This window comes from Chrysochloris asiatica, unplaced genomic scaffold (genome assembly GCF_000296735.1).
Source record: "Chrysochloris asiatica unplaced genomic scaffold, ChrAsi1.0 scaffold00384, whole genome shotgun sequence".
Classification (NCBI taxonomy): domain Eukaryota; kingdom Metazoa; phylum Chordata; class Mammalia; order Afrosoricida; family Chrysochloridae; genus Chrysochloris; species Chrysochloris asiatica.
In genome coordinates this window covers 848,300-861,844 of record NW_006408902.1, presented here as the reverse complement: position 1 = coordinate 861,844, position 13,545 = coordinate 848,300, and the positions used below count along the sequence as shown (strand labels likewise).

The following is a 13,545-nucleotide window of genomic DNA, read 5'->3' as shown; positions in this document are numbered from 1 at the left end:
CTCCCATATAGATTTTACAGCCTCGGAAACCCTATATAGGGCCTCTGTGAATCGGAACCGACTCTATGGCACATCACCATCACCACCACCATACCCAGATGAGGAGTCCTGTGAGGTGTTGCGCTGTGGAATAATGCACTGCACTGCAAGGTCAGTTTGAACTATAAGGTCGGTGGTTCAAATTCACCATCCTCTCATCAGAAACCCTATACAAGGTTGCTATGAGTTGGAACCGACTCCACAGCACTTAACAACAACAACAACAACATCATAGCCAGACAGAGTCCTGGTGTGGTGCTGTAGGGTGAGCACTTGACTGTAAGGTTGATTTGAACTGCAAGGTCAGCAGTTCAAATCGACTGTAAGGTTGATTTGAACTTCAAGGTCAGCAGTTCAAACTCACCAGCTGCTCCTTGGGAACCATACACAGGGTCATTATGGGTTGGCACCGACATGATGTCACTTAACAACAGTAACAACCATACCCGGGAATCGTGACCTTGACTTCCAGGCCTCACTTCGTGGTTCAACATAGGGCTCACCCCACAGTAGGTTCCAGGAGCCCTGGTTGGGTTGCCGTCAGGAGTGTATAGTTGCGACATGTGGATAGCTCGGGAACAGCCTATGGTGGAAGTGAGTGAGAGAAGGTGGTGGCGGAGGCTTTGAGAGGCTTCAGAGGAATCAGGAGAGTGGGAATCTTGGCCCCGGCAAGCCATTTTGATGGCTGGACTTCAGCTTGTTCATTAGGATGGGTGATCTCAACGGATCCTTTTTGTTTATCCTCAATCCATCCTCCCTTTTTAAAAATCAACTATTGAGGAGATAGGAGGGGTGTGGAGAGATAAACTTCCAGGAAGAGGAAGAGACAAAGCTGATTGTAACACTGGTGAGCTGCTACCCACGGTGAGTCCCAGGAAGATAGAGGGGCAAAGGGCAGGGCTGAGTGAGTGCTTTTGGAAAAAGTCATCTAGAAACTGCATTTTACATGAATTTTTTTTTTTAAGGAAAAACAGGCTAAAACATGGGAAGCCATTGTAGTAATTCAAGTATGATGCTATGGAAGTCAGGAGATTGAAATGAGAGATACTGAAAGCAGGAGGAGTGAGCATGTACAGGAAGAATTTCCTCTAGAAGAGAATGAGAGATTTAAGAAGAGTGGGGACTGTTTTGGAACTGAAAAAAAATTCTCATAATTTGAACGGTATTTCTCAGTGTGGTTTTTGAGCCATTGGCAACTGGGTCACCCAGAATGCTTGGTGTTTTTGTCATTGTTAGCTGCCGTTGAGTTTATTGTAAAGTGAAGTGTGGTGGTGGTTATGTGCTGTGGAGTCGGTTCCGACTCATAGCGACCCTGGTACAGTGTTTCCGAGGTTGTAAATCTTTACGGGAGCAGAAAGCCTCATCTAATCCGTGAAACAGCTGGTAGTTTCGAACTGCTGACCTTGAGGTTAGCAGCCCGACTCGCAACCACTTGCTACCAAAGCTAGTTAAAGTGAAATAACCCCATGTGTGGCAGAGTAGAACTGTACTCCATAGAATTTTCAAGGCTGTGACTTTTCAGAAGCAGATTGTCAAAGTTGTCTTCTGAGATGCTTCTGGGTGCGTTTGAACCACCAGCCTTTCAGCTAGTAGGCCCTTTGTAACACCCAGGCACTCCAGAATGCTTATTTGCATGCAGATATCCACCCTCGTGCCAGGCCCACCAAATGAGAATCAGTTGGGTTGGGATCTCAGGAGAACTAGGAGTTGACATTTTCCTCAAGAGGGTATAGGTTGTCCTGAAGACAGGGAATTCACTATTTGGATGGTATTTGGAGTATCAGTCAACACCACACCAATGAAGGTCTCAGACTCTTAAGTGGGGAGCAGGTCTGGGTGACTATAAACCATCTGCTTTGGAGGATCAGGGATGTTCATTCATCATCCACCAATCTTCCCACCTACCTACTTATTTGCCTGTCTACTTGCCCTCTAATCTGCCCACCTGGCTGCCTGTTCATTCATCCATCGAGCAGTTGGAATAAGCTATATGGCTGAAAGTACAGAGAGGAGCAGAATGCTAGGGATGGGTAAGTGGGCACTGTGATTAAAAAGAGGGAGAAGTAGATGAAAATGGAATGAGGCAAGAAGAAGATGAGTGTGAAAACCAGAGGAGAGGGGATCCCTAGAAGCCTGGGGTGTTGCTTCACTGTCTTTATGTCCTCAGAGAGGCAAATGGTGCCGCCTAAGAAATTTGGACAGGGTAGCCATGAGGCTGAAGCAGAAAGGGGGATCACAAGGGTGGGAGATGGAGACAATCTGTCACAAAGTTTCCTAGAGGGAGGGAGGTATGCAAACAATGGGTGGGTTTGTTCCAGTGGGGTAGGGAAAATAACTAAATAGGAATAATCTAAACTATGTTGCTGTTAAGGAGCTCTGGTGGGTCCAGTTGGTTAAAAGTTGGGCTGCATACCAAAAGGTCAGGGTTCGAACCCATTAGCTTTTCCACAGGAAAAATAAGAGACTGTCAGCTTACGTAAGGCTCTGCAGTCTTAGAAAGCCTTTGGTGCCGTTCTGCGCTGTTCTACAGGGCCTCTGTGAGTGGAAACAGACTTGACATCAACATGTATGCTGTTGTATGCCATCGGGTTGATACCAATTTATAACATTCCTATAGGTCCAAACTGCAGATCATTATTAAATGCATCATGCATTTTAAAGCATTTTGTTTATTACTAGAGACATTTTGGCAAGATAGCAACTTTGAGGTTCATAGTTCTCACACTGTAGCCAAATACATGCTCTTCCCACCACTGCCCCGTAGCTTGGGTTTTGCACCCTTTCAGTGTTGGAAGCATCATGTCTATATAATCTTCAAGCAGATATTTGTCCTCAGCATTTTATAGATTATATCTTAAGCGTTTTCCTCATATTTCTTCCTTGTCTTCACAATGACAACTTCACTGATTTCTCAGAACTCTCCAGAATAATGGTCCGGCTTTGCATAATCTTCCAATCTCTAGGCAGGTTCATATCAAAAGAACCCACTGCTGTCGAGCCACCTTCCACCCACAGCAATGCTACAAAGCAGAATAGTACTGACACACAGGGTTTCCAAGACTGGGAATCTTAAGGAAGTTCTGGAAGCAGACAGACACATCTTTCTCCAGGAGAGTGACTGGCAAATTCCAACCGCCCACCTTTTAGTAAGCAGACAAGTGATTTACCACTGCATTCTCAGGACTCTTGGCACTGGGCAGGTTACTTGGGAATAAATGATTCTTTTAACAGCTGGTTCTTCCAGAAATCCCTCAGCTTCACTCCTGTCTGTTGGGAGTGTGGGTCTTTCATGGTTTTGCTATGGACTGCAGGGCAGTTCTGTGCAGCTCCCACTGCGCTAGGTCAGCTGGCACGGAGTGCAACGTGCACCCTGGGGAACCACATTCCTTCTTCTAGAGCTCAGGGTCAGCTGCCAGGAGTTGCTATAAGCTGAGTAGGGTGGGGCAGACTCGGGGCAGGCTGCCTTTGCTATTTATCTGCGATGAATTCCTAGGACACCCTGTACAAAGGTGAGTTACAACAGCTTGCTGCTGCAGGTACAGGTGACTTAGGAGGTGCATCGAATCTGCGGCAATGCTGGCCTTGCCTCTCTGTCTGTATTTTTCAGACCAAGACGCTCGCAAAGCGTCCAGCCCAGCTGCTGCTCAAGTCAGTGCGACAATGAATAACATTCTAGTTGAGCTTCACAGAGACTCAGGTTTTGTGTTTGGGCCAGTGTGAGTTTGGCTGATGAGCTGAAGCTGACAAACACTTTCAGCCAACCGAGATCACCGTTGTTTTGTGCCCCCTTGACCTGGGATTGATGGCCTGGCTTTTTATTGGTAAGCACTGACTGATTCCACTGGGTTGTACTTGCTATTAGATGTTGACTGTTGAGGAGAGGGGTAAGGACATCAGCTTTACTATCATTGCCTTTGGTGCCAGATGGCATTGAGCAAATAGGAGGACCTCAGCTCAGGGCTTCTAGGAGCTAGCTGGCCCGGCTTGTGTTTACCCTGGTGGTGGAGCCGACAGTGGAGGAGCAGGTGTGACTTTGAGTCCTGCCAGTGTCGTTGACTACCCGTGTAACCGTGACACAAATGCCCAGCTTTTCTGAAGTGTTGAAACTGGGTTGATGTTAAGGATCTCATAGTTAAGGGACACATTAGATACATTGGGTAGCTAAGGATCCTTTTTAATAGAAACTGGGTGTCGTAACTATCTCTTTTCATTCATCTTTATTTATTCACCTTTTCCAGGAGTCTTGAAGACGAAAGACATCAGTAGCTAGGAACTAAGTTCCTCCATCTAGACCCCCACAGATTGACTGAGAGGGAGTGGGAGTGTTGTTGTAAAGTGCCATCGACTTGGTTCTGACTCACAGCCACCCTGGGTACTGTTTCTGACGAGCAACTGGCGGGTTTGAACTGCTGACCTTGTGGTTTGAAGTCCAGTGCTGATCCTAAGGGGACTCCTAAACCTTCCTCAGGTTCAAGACCTCTTCCCTGTTGGCTGTTGGCTCTGTGGAGGAGGGACTGTCTAGGTGGGACACTGCCCACACTCAGTCACTTTGCCTGGGGACACTCTGGGGACAGAGTTGTGTAACTTTTGTTATATCTCTCTGTCTTAACTGAAATCTTAACACTCCTCCGAGGACAAGAACCAAGGCTCCTTCACTATTTCTAATATGATAACAGTTTTGGAATCCTGGTGTGGCTCTGTAGGATAAGCAATGGACTGCAAGGTTGGTTTGAACTACAAGGTCGGCGGTTCTAACCTGCCAGCTGCTCCTCAGAAACCCTGTACAGGGTATCTATGAGTCGTAACTGACTCCAAGGCGCTTAACAACAACTTTGAAAGCGTCCTGTTGTGGTTCTATAGGACAAGCACTGAACCACAAGGTCAGTTTGAGCTGCAAGGTCAGTATTTCAAACCCACCAGTCACACCTTGGAAACCCTACAGAGGGTCCTTTTAGTCGGAATGAATTTGACAGCACTTAACAACAGGGTAAGCAGTGTGGCCTTGGCCAGCCACTACGTCACTTAGAGCTTCCATTTTTGGGGAACACAAGGAGAGTTGAGCTGTCCAGTGTAATGCCCCATCCAGCCATAAACAAGCTATAGCAACAAGAGTAAAGATGCTATTTTTAGTGGGAGGAGACAGTTTAGCACTCCCACTCAGATAGGAACATTGTAGAATGTGATTCTTTGTCAGGAGGGAGGAAGATACTTAATATTGCCCCAGGGTCTTGTTAATTTTTTCAAGACCACCACTTTCTTGAGAAGCTTTGTGTTGTAACTATATTCCCCTAACAGCCTCTGAAAGCCTGTGTCGTGGTACTTAACAACAACAACAACAGGAATGCTGTAGTAACAATACTAGACACTGCTTTACTATTTTTTGTAGCACAAAATTATGTTCTTTTTGGAATGAGTGTGTTAATGGGCTTCCTTGAAATCCATAAAGCAAAATGGCTGGCGTTATTTCCTTTGTTTTGCTTTTAAAATGAATTCCAGTTTTGATACAGTGTTCTTATAAAAATGTGGGACATAGAACTGTCTCTTGTTGGGAAAAAAAGCCTCCCCTTCCACTTATCTGCTCTCTCCTATGGATATCCAGGTCATGCTCACAAATTCTTTATTTGGGACTAGCTGCATTTAAACAAATGCCAAGGCTATTTTTTTTTGTCCAAACAAGGCTTTATTAGGGAATTTACAGAGACTCGCACCAAAATTCTTGCGACAGCAATGCATTAAAACTCACTCAGGTAGAGTTTTGTGCATGGCAGTGTAGGGTAGGGATTTTTTTAAAGCTTTCATTGTGTATTGAAGGAGCTCTGGTAGCTTAGTGGTTACGAATCGGGCTGCAAGCCGCAAGGTCAGCAGTTCGAAACTACCAGCTGTTCCTAGGGAGAAAGATGAGGCTTTCTGTTCCCGTAAAGATTTACAGCCTCGAAACCCTGTACAGGGTCGCTATGAGTCGGAACCGACTCCACGGCACACAACAACAACAACAGCATTGTGTATTGAGTGAATGAAGACTTACAGGACAGATCACCATTTTACATTTAACAAACCATTATAATGATTACAGTCCCCTCCATGCACCCTTAGCCGACAGTATTTACCTCTATTACCTTGGGTTTTTTTAATGTACACATGCCACATTGTAAATATATATTTGTTTAAATGTCCAAAGGGCACATTTTGCAAGCCAGCCTCTTGTTTGTAAACACATTGCTTTCCTCAGCCCATGGACCTATAGTCCACTATTATGTTGCCTCCGCCACCATCTCAATCGTCGCAAATGGCAAGGTTTTGAAAAAATGTTTTGATCACTTGGTTCCTGGAAACAAACCAACGAACGCTGCAGATGAAGAAAGAATGGTGTGATAACAGACCACGCTTGAATAGTGTGGCCTTTGTTTGTCTGACGCAGTGGGAAAACAGTGTGTCCTGGTACAAGTTATCTGTAAATTAATTAACTGATCCATCTGCCCTTCCTCGGAGGCTGCGGTTCATGGCAGTGCCATTGTCTTAGACCAATTGGTGTTTGGCCTTGGCCCTGGGTAAAGCACATGACATGTATCGTATTGTTATGTGGACATGGCTTCCCCATCATCGCCTGGGTTTCTATTAGCACAAGTCTCTTAATGGGAAGCGGAACCATGTGTGCGTTTGTAAACCCCAGGCGGGTTGCTATTAATATAATGTTCACACCTGAGGGTGGAGGAAGCAGGGATGTGGCTAGCATTTATTATTTACTATGTGTCAGGCTTTGTGCTGGGGGTGGGGGGTCATGTGCTTGTTTCTTTGTTCAGTCATTCATACACTGACTCCATTGTTGTACAAACATTTATGAAGTGCCAACTTTGTCCCAGATAGAGTTAACCCTCACCAAACTCCTAAGAACTGAGACTTAGAAGGGTGGAATATGTTGGCCCATGTCTCAGCTCTGAAGTGACAGGACAAGGGTACCAGGTTATGGACTCCACAGTCTTCCTTCTCTGTGCTGGGTTTTCATTGTGCACTGGACGTGATACAATGTAAGGATCTCAGATGTTCCTTTCACACAGCAAGATGGCGGCAACTGTCCGCCTATTTGCTTAGGCCCAGTGTGAGAGTTCCCAGATCCTCTGGAGTCTGAGGATTTGTTTTGTTGATTGCAGACTTTTCCTTGAAGAAGACCAGTGCCCCTTGTTGTTGTCTTATCGAGTCAGTTCTGACTCATAGCAGCCCTGTATATGGTTTCCAAGGAGCAGCTGGTGGGTTTGAACTGTCAACTTTGTAGTTAGTAGGCCAGTGCTTATCCTACAGCACCACACCAGGACTCCAAAAAACCTGTACAGCACCTGGTAGTCCCAGGCGGTCTCTCATCCAAATACGAACCAGGTCCGACTCTGCTTAGCTTTGGAGATCAGACAAGATTGGGAGTGTTTAGGTTATTTTGAACGAAATAAGTTCTGTTGAGTCAGCTCTTACTCTCAAAGACCCTATATAAGGTTTCTGAGGAGCTGTTAGTGGGTTCAAACTGCCACCTTGAGGTTCAAGCTGACCTTTTGGTCCAGTGCTTTAAAAGGCATAGGCCTGAGGTCCTGGGGCAGCCCAATGGTGATCTCTTCCTGTTATGTTTACGGTCAAGGAAATCTTATGGAAGAGCTCTGTACCGTAATAATGGATCCTCATGAGTTGGAATCAGCTGGACAGCAACTAACAGTAACAACCACGTGGTCTTCATACTCAGGAGAACTTGTTTTAACTTCCCAAACCCCAGTTTGTGTTCCCGCGAAAGGCTAGAAATCAACGAAGTCCTAGCATAATGTGGGACTGGAAGTGGGGTCCTGTTAACTAACAAGTGTGGCTGTGCATGCTTCCAGCATTAGTCATGTTTGACTTTGGCCCCAGTAACTGGCCTGTCACAACTTGGACTGCTTTCAGGAGGGAACGTTTGCATTTGGAGTTCACTGACTTGTAACCAATTCTACTGGTTGAGGGTCCGTTTTCATTCTACTTCAAGCATGTGTAGATTGAGCTGCTTTTGTGGACAAGATGTTGTACGTTTCCTATACCAAGGAGGGTCAAGGAATGCAGAGTTCAGGGGCAGTGACTAGCCAGGTATAGAGGTGGAACAGGTGATTAGAGGTGATGTGTTCATAAGAAGAGAAGAATGTGATGTGGTGCTGATGGTGAACAAGAGAACCAGGAAATAGAGCAATGGTTTTAAAACAGGGGAAACTGGGCCAAACGGTGATGTTCTTACTTATCCTGGGAACCCTGGACTATTAACTTTTCCTCTGCAAACTTCAGTAAAGGTAGAGTTCATTAGGTTCAATAGTGTGGACATCAGACTTGACATCTCCATTCCATGGCTGACTCTTCTCATGACCACAGATGGCTGCCCACTGCCTCTTTTTACTTCTAGAACATGTATATCTTTTCTACAACCACGCAGCAGAAGTCATAACTCAATTCCTATGACCATGGAAGCTTTGCATTGACTGCCTAGGCTTACGTTGTAGGATCTTCCTGGAATTAATGACTGGGGCAGAAGACGAAGACATTTAATTCTGGTTGGCACATGGGATCCAGGGAAGCCACCAACAATGTCACTGTGCTCAGTGGCTTCGATTGAGGGCAGTCATGAGAGAATACACAGAAAGGCCGAAGGTCCTTTGGTCTAACCAGTGGTGACCATTGATTGTAATGTAACTCTTTCTCTCCTCAGAGACTCTGGGAAGGGCTTCCGTAAATCAGCTTGAGTAGATCCTGGTGGGAGATACGATTTCCTCAGGAAAGGTCAGGATCTTATAGAGCAGGGATGGGGAATGTCTAACCTGTGGGCTGTATAAGACTCATAAAATCATTTGGTCTGGCCCTGCCAAGCAACTGCAGTTCCAGCCATCACGTTGTGGTTGTTGTTAAGTGCCACTGAGATGGTTCCGACTCATAGAGACCTTGTATAGGATTTCTGAGGAGGGGCTGATGAACCTTGTGGTTCAAACCAACCTTGCAGTCCCGTACATTAACCTACAGCACCACATTAGGACTGTAGCCATCAAATTTTTGTTGTTGTTGAGTGCTGTTGAGGTGATTCCCACTCATACTGACCTTGTATAGGGTTTCCAAGGAGTGGCTGGTGAGCTTGACCCTCTGGTCTTTTGGTTCTAACCAACCTTGCAGTCCAGTGTGTTAACCCACAGCGCCACACCAGGACTCCAGCCATCACATTGTTGTTGTTAAGTGCCGTTGAGTCGATTCTGACCCTTAGCGACCCTAATAGGGTTACCAAAGAGCAGCTGGTGAGCTTGAACCACCAACCTTGCAGTTCAAACGGCTTTGCTGTCTGGTGCATTAACCCACAGCACCACACCAGGACTTCAGCCATCACATTGTTGTTGTTAAGTACCGTGGAGTCGGTTCCGACTCATAGTGACCCTGCACAGGGTTTCCAAGGCTGTAAATCTTCATGGGAGCAGAACGCCTCATCTTTCTCCCGCGGAACTGCTGGTAGTTTCGAACTGCTGACCTTGAGGTTGGCAGCCCTACTCGTAAGCACTACGCTACCAGAGTTCCTTCACATTAGGGGTGAGTTAATTAACTGTTTGATCAAATATAGCAGGCTAATTCTTCAAACTGTTAATTTTGTATGGCCCATGAATGATGTTACAAATTTTGGCAGAAAAACAGTTTTTGACACCTTCTGTAGAGAAAGGTACTTGTTGACCTTAGGGACAGAATGTTTGACTTTTGCCGTTAAGTCCTGTTCCACGGTTTACCACCCAGCACTCCAGAATTCATCACTTACTTCCTGCATTTCACTTCTTTCTATTTAAAGGAATGCCTTTTGGGATAGGAATCAAATGGGATGTTAGGAACGGTGCTGTTTTCCTCCCTTGCATTGATAGATAGCTCGCTTCTCAGTTTAGAAGCCAGTCTTACGTGTTTTGTCTCGTGTCCTGTTTACTCCTCCGTTGACTTTAGAACCTATTCACTGGCTGACGTGTTGGTAGCCCTTGAAGTGTAAGTCCAGCGCTACAGAAGACTTTTTCCAGTCTGTTCCAGTGCTGCGTGTGGGACGAGAGACCACATTCATGACATGATTGAGCTGGCCTCTGTGGCTCCTTGGTGACATCAGTGCAATTGGCAGGGGCCTGACCACGATCAGTGGTCACCTGACCTGGGCATCCGAGGCAGGGCTGGAGCAAGCTATACCACAAGAATCCATAGCCTGAGGGTTGGTGTGTAAGTGGCCATTGAGTTGAGTTGGCCTCCTGCATTCTTGGAGCTGGCCAGTTTTGAAAGCCACCTTTTCGGTTCACAATACACAGTGGCAGGTCTTGAGCATGTTAACACTATTCTCAACTGTCCTCAGGTAAGTAGAAAAGAACTAGATTGGCTTCACCTGTTACGTGTACAGGCACGCACTATCCAACCACCTTCATGGATGTCCATATGGCTGGGTTGTCAGATTTTGTCACTAAGTAGAAAGCACACAAGTGTTTGCCTTGTTCACCTGTGACCAAATAATTCTAAAGTCATTTCCTAAAGTTTGCGTAAAATAATTATATGGTATAGTTTAAAAAAAATTATAAAATGATATGGATAGAAATATTCCTTGCATAATCCCATTTAGGAACAAGTGAGTTGGCTTTTCCGTTTTTAAGGTGGTTTCCAGCTACAAGACACAAATGAGGTTTGTTTGTTGTGGGCTCATACTTTGTGTACATTGCAAACAGTTCTCAGCAGAGCAGCAGGTGGTGCGAGTCACTTTGTTGCCTGTGCTGAAATGGAGACACATTGGGTTGTGTCGCAGTTGTACATGAGCTCCCTTGGTGAGGATTGATTGCCTTCCTTTCCGCTCTGCCAGCCATGCACAGTTTGGCATTCTCAACTGTACCAGTCATCTCTTGGAGTGAAATACCCAAGCACAAACAGAACACATTTGATTTCTCAGGATTCTGTGGGTTACTGCTGTAAGTCACTACCTGGTTTTTCGCAGATAGCTTGGGGTTGGCTGGGAGCTGGGCTCTGCTGGGATATTTGGGACCTGGGTCTCTATTTCTGTGTGTTTCTGTGTAATGGACATAGTGGACTCATGTTACAAAGGGCTGTTGTGGAACCCCCATGCACCTTCTGAGGGACTAGGTTCTAGAACTTGCTTCATGTTGCTTCCAGCACAATCTGTTGGCCATAGTAAGGTGAGCTCAGATTCAAGGGGTGGCGCGTAGACTCCACTGATCATGGCATTCTGTAAACTCTCTGCAGCCTCAGCCTTCGTGGGTTTCTGTTATCCCCCCTCAACATTGACCAAGGCCAAAATGAAAAAGTAAATAAATAAAGAACATGGAGTCCTTGGGTGGCACATGCAGTAAAGCAGTTAACTACTCCTTGTGTGGCACAGTAGAATCACCACTGTACTTTGGACCACAAGGTTGAGAGTTCAAACCCACCAGCTGCTCCTAGGAAACCCTATTAAGGTTCTCTATGAGTCGGAACCAACTCCATGGCACTTAACAACATCAATAACACTAACTGAAAGGTTGGCCGTTTGACTTCATTCAGAGACACGCGGAAGAAATATCTGACAATCTATTGAAAAAATCAGTCGTTGAAAACCCTGTGGAGCAAGTTCTACTCTGAAACATGCAGGGTCATCCTGAGCCTAAATTGACTTGACTGGTACCTTTTTTTAAATGAAAAACAATAACTTTCCAATGGATCTAAACATTCTGTTCTAAATATACTTGTGCAGCTATTGGATACAAATTTAAAAACTTTGACTGTTGCCATCTACTGGGGTGGGAGCAGTAACCTTGCTCAGAATAGCCAGAGCACATAAAGGTGTCCACATCTATTTCATTCTGGGTTTTTCCATCCTTCCTCCCACTGTCCTCACCACCCCTGTGAGGGGCCCTGCACTCCAGGGAACCGGAATGAAATGTTAGTTTAATAAATCTTTATAGAAAGTGTTCACGCTAGAGGCATCCCTGAGTTTTCCACCCTTTCTCTCTCTGCAGACATCCAACAGCGAAAGTGGTGTGCTGAAGGTCTATCCCATAAACACCAGCTTTGTGGGGCTCTTGGTGACTGAGAGTACGGTTAGTGTGACTAGAATATGGAATTGAATTTATGATAGATTTAAATGGAAAAAGCTGTAGCATTATAAAGAGTGTTTTTTCCCATCAAACATAACTTTGTTATTTTGATGGGACTGTATTTCAATTTAACTACTTTATAGACATAGCCTGAAGGTATAAAAGACACACTAGATTTTGAAGACAGTAGCAAAAAGGTAAAATATCGAATTTTTTTTATATTGATTGTATGGTGAAATAATATTTCTCTACAATTGGGTTAAGCAGAATAGATTGTTTACCTTTTGCGGTGTAGCTAGTGGGTAGTGTGAACTTGTGTTTGTGGTTTGCATACTAATTTCTGGTTGGTGGTGCTGATGTCGAAGTGACCAGATGTTTTTCTCTGAGTCTTTCCTGACCCCATTGATGAGATTCACTGCTTCTCTCTCAGAAGGAACAAAGTGCTTGAGAGGACGAGGTGCCTCATGGTCCTGATGTTGGTCATTATCTTGACCTATGTGGTCATTTTATGAGGTTTTGTGTACTTTACCAGATAATGAAAGGGGTGTATGAACTCCTAAAAGCGAAGGAGCCGGCTCTCAAGTTGGAGACCTGAATCTAGTTTTAGGGTACAACATGGTTCTTATTAATCACCTTTCTCACAGCAAGAGCTGTGTTCTCATCAGGTGGTCCGGAGCAAGCCTCACTATCTGTTAGAGCCTCGATCTCCCCACTACAAAGTGGAGTGATCAATACTATTAAAAACCATACTGTTTAATGATTTAAGGTGTTATCACACAGAACTGTTGGGACAATTGAGTGATGCTTTAACTTTGTAAAAGCATGATAGTAAGTATTCATATTAGTGTACTTAAAAAAAAAAAAAAAAAAGCTTTTATTGTGAAACTTTTCAAATTAGAGAAAATTTGAAAAAAGAAATTCAGTATTTATCCAGGGTTTGCCATACTTGCTTCATCGTCCTTCCTTTCCTTCTCTTTTCTTCCTTTGGTAAACTTAGACATTGTGTCTTTTCAGCCTGCCTATTTAGGAGTCCTATGGAGCTCTGGTAGCGTTGTGGTTATGAATCGGGCTGTGAACTTTAAGGTCCGCAGTTCGAAACTACCAGATGAGGCGTTCTGCTCCTGTAAAGATCTACAGCCTCGGAAACCCTGTACAGGGTCGCTATGAGACGATTCCAGCTCCAAAGCACAAAACCAGCAACCACCACTACCACTTAGGAGTCCTGGTGTGGCGCTGTGGGTTAATGCGCTGGACTGCAACGTCAGCTTGAACCACAAGGCCAGGGGTTCAAGGTCATTAGTTGATCCTTGGAAATCATCCTATACAGGGTTGCTATGGGTTGGAACCAACTTGACAGGACATAACAACAACACTTAGGTGTCCTTGGGTCTGACTCATAGTGACCTTGTACACAGTTTCTGAGGAGCGGCTG

General features: G+C 45.1%; 1 pseudogene; it reads left to right on the top strand.

Annotated features, from left to right (window-relative positions):
* Nucleotides 1-600: 600 nt before the first annotated feature.
* The window catches only part of LOC102821788, a 26,451-nt pseudogene continuing 13,506 nt past the window's right edge, over nucleotides 601-13,545 (top strand).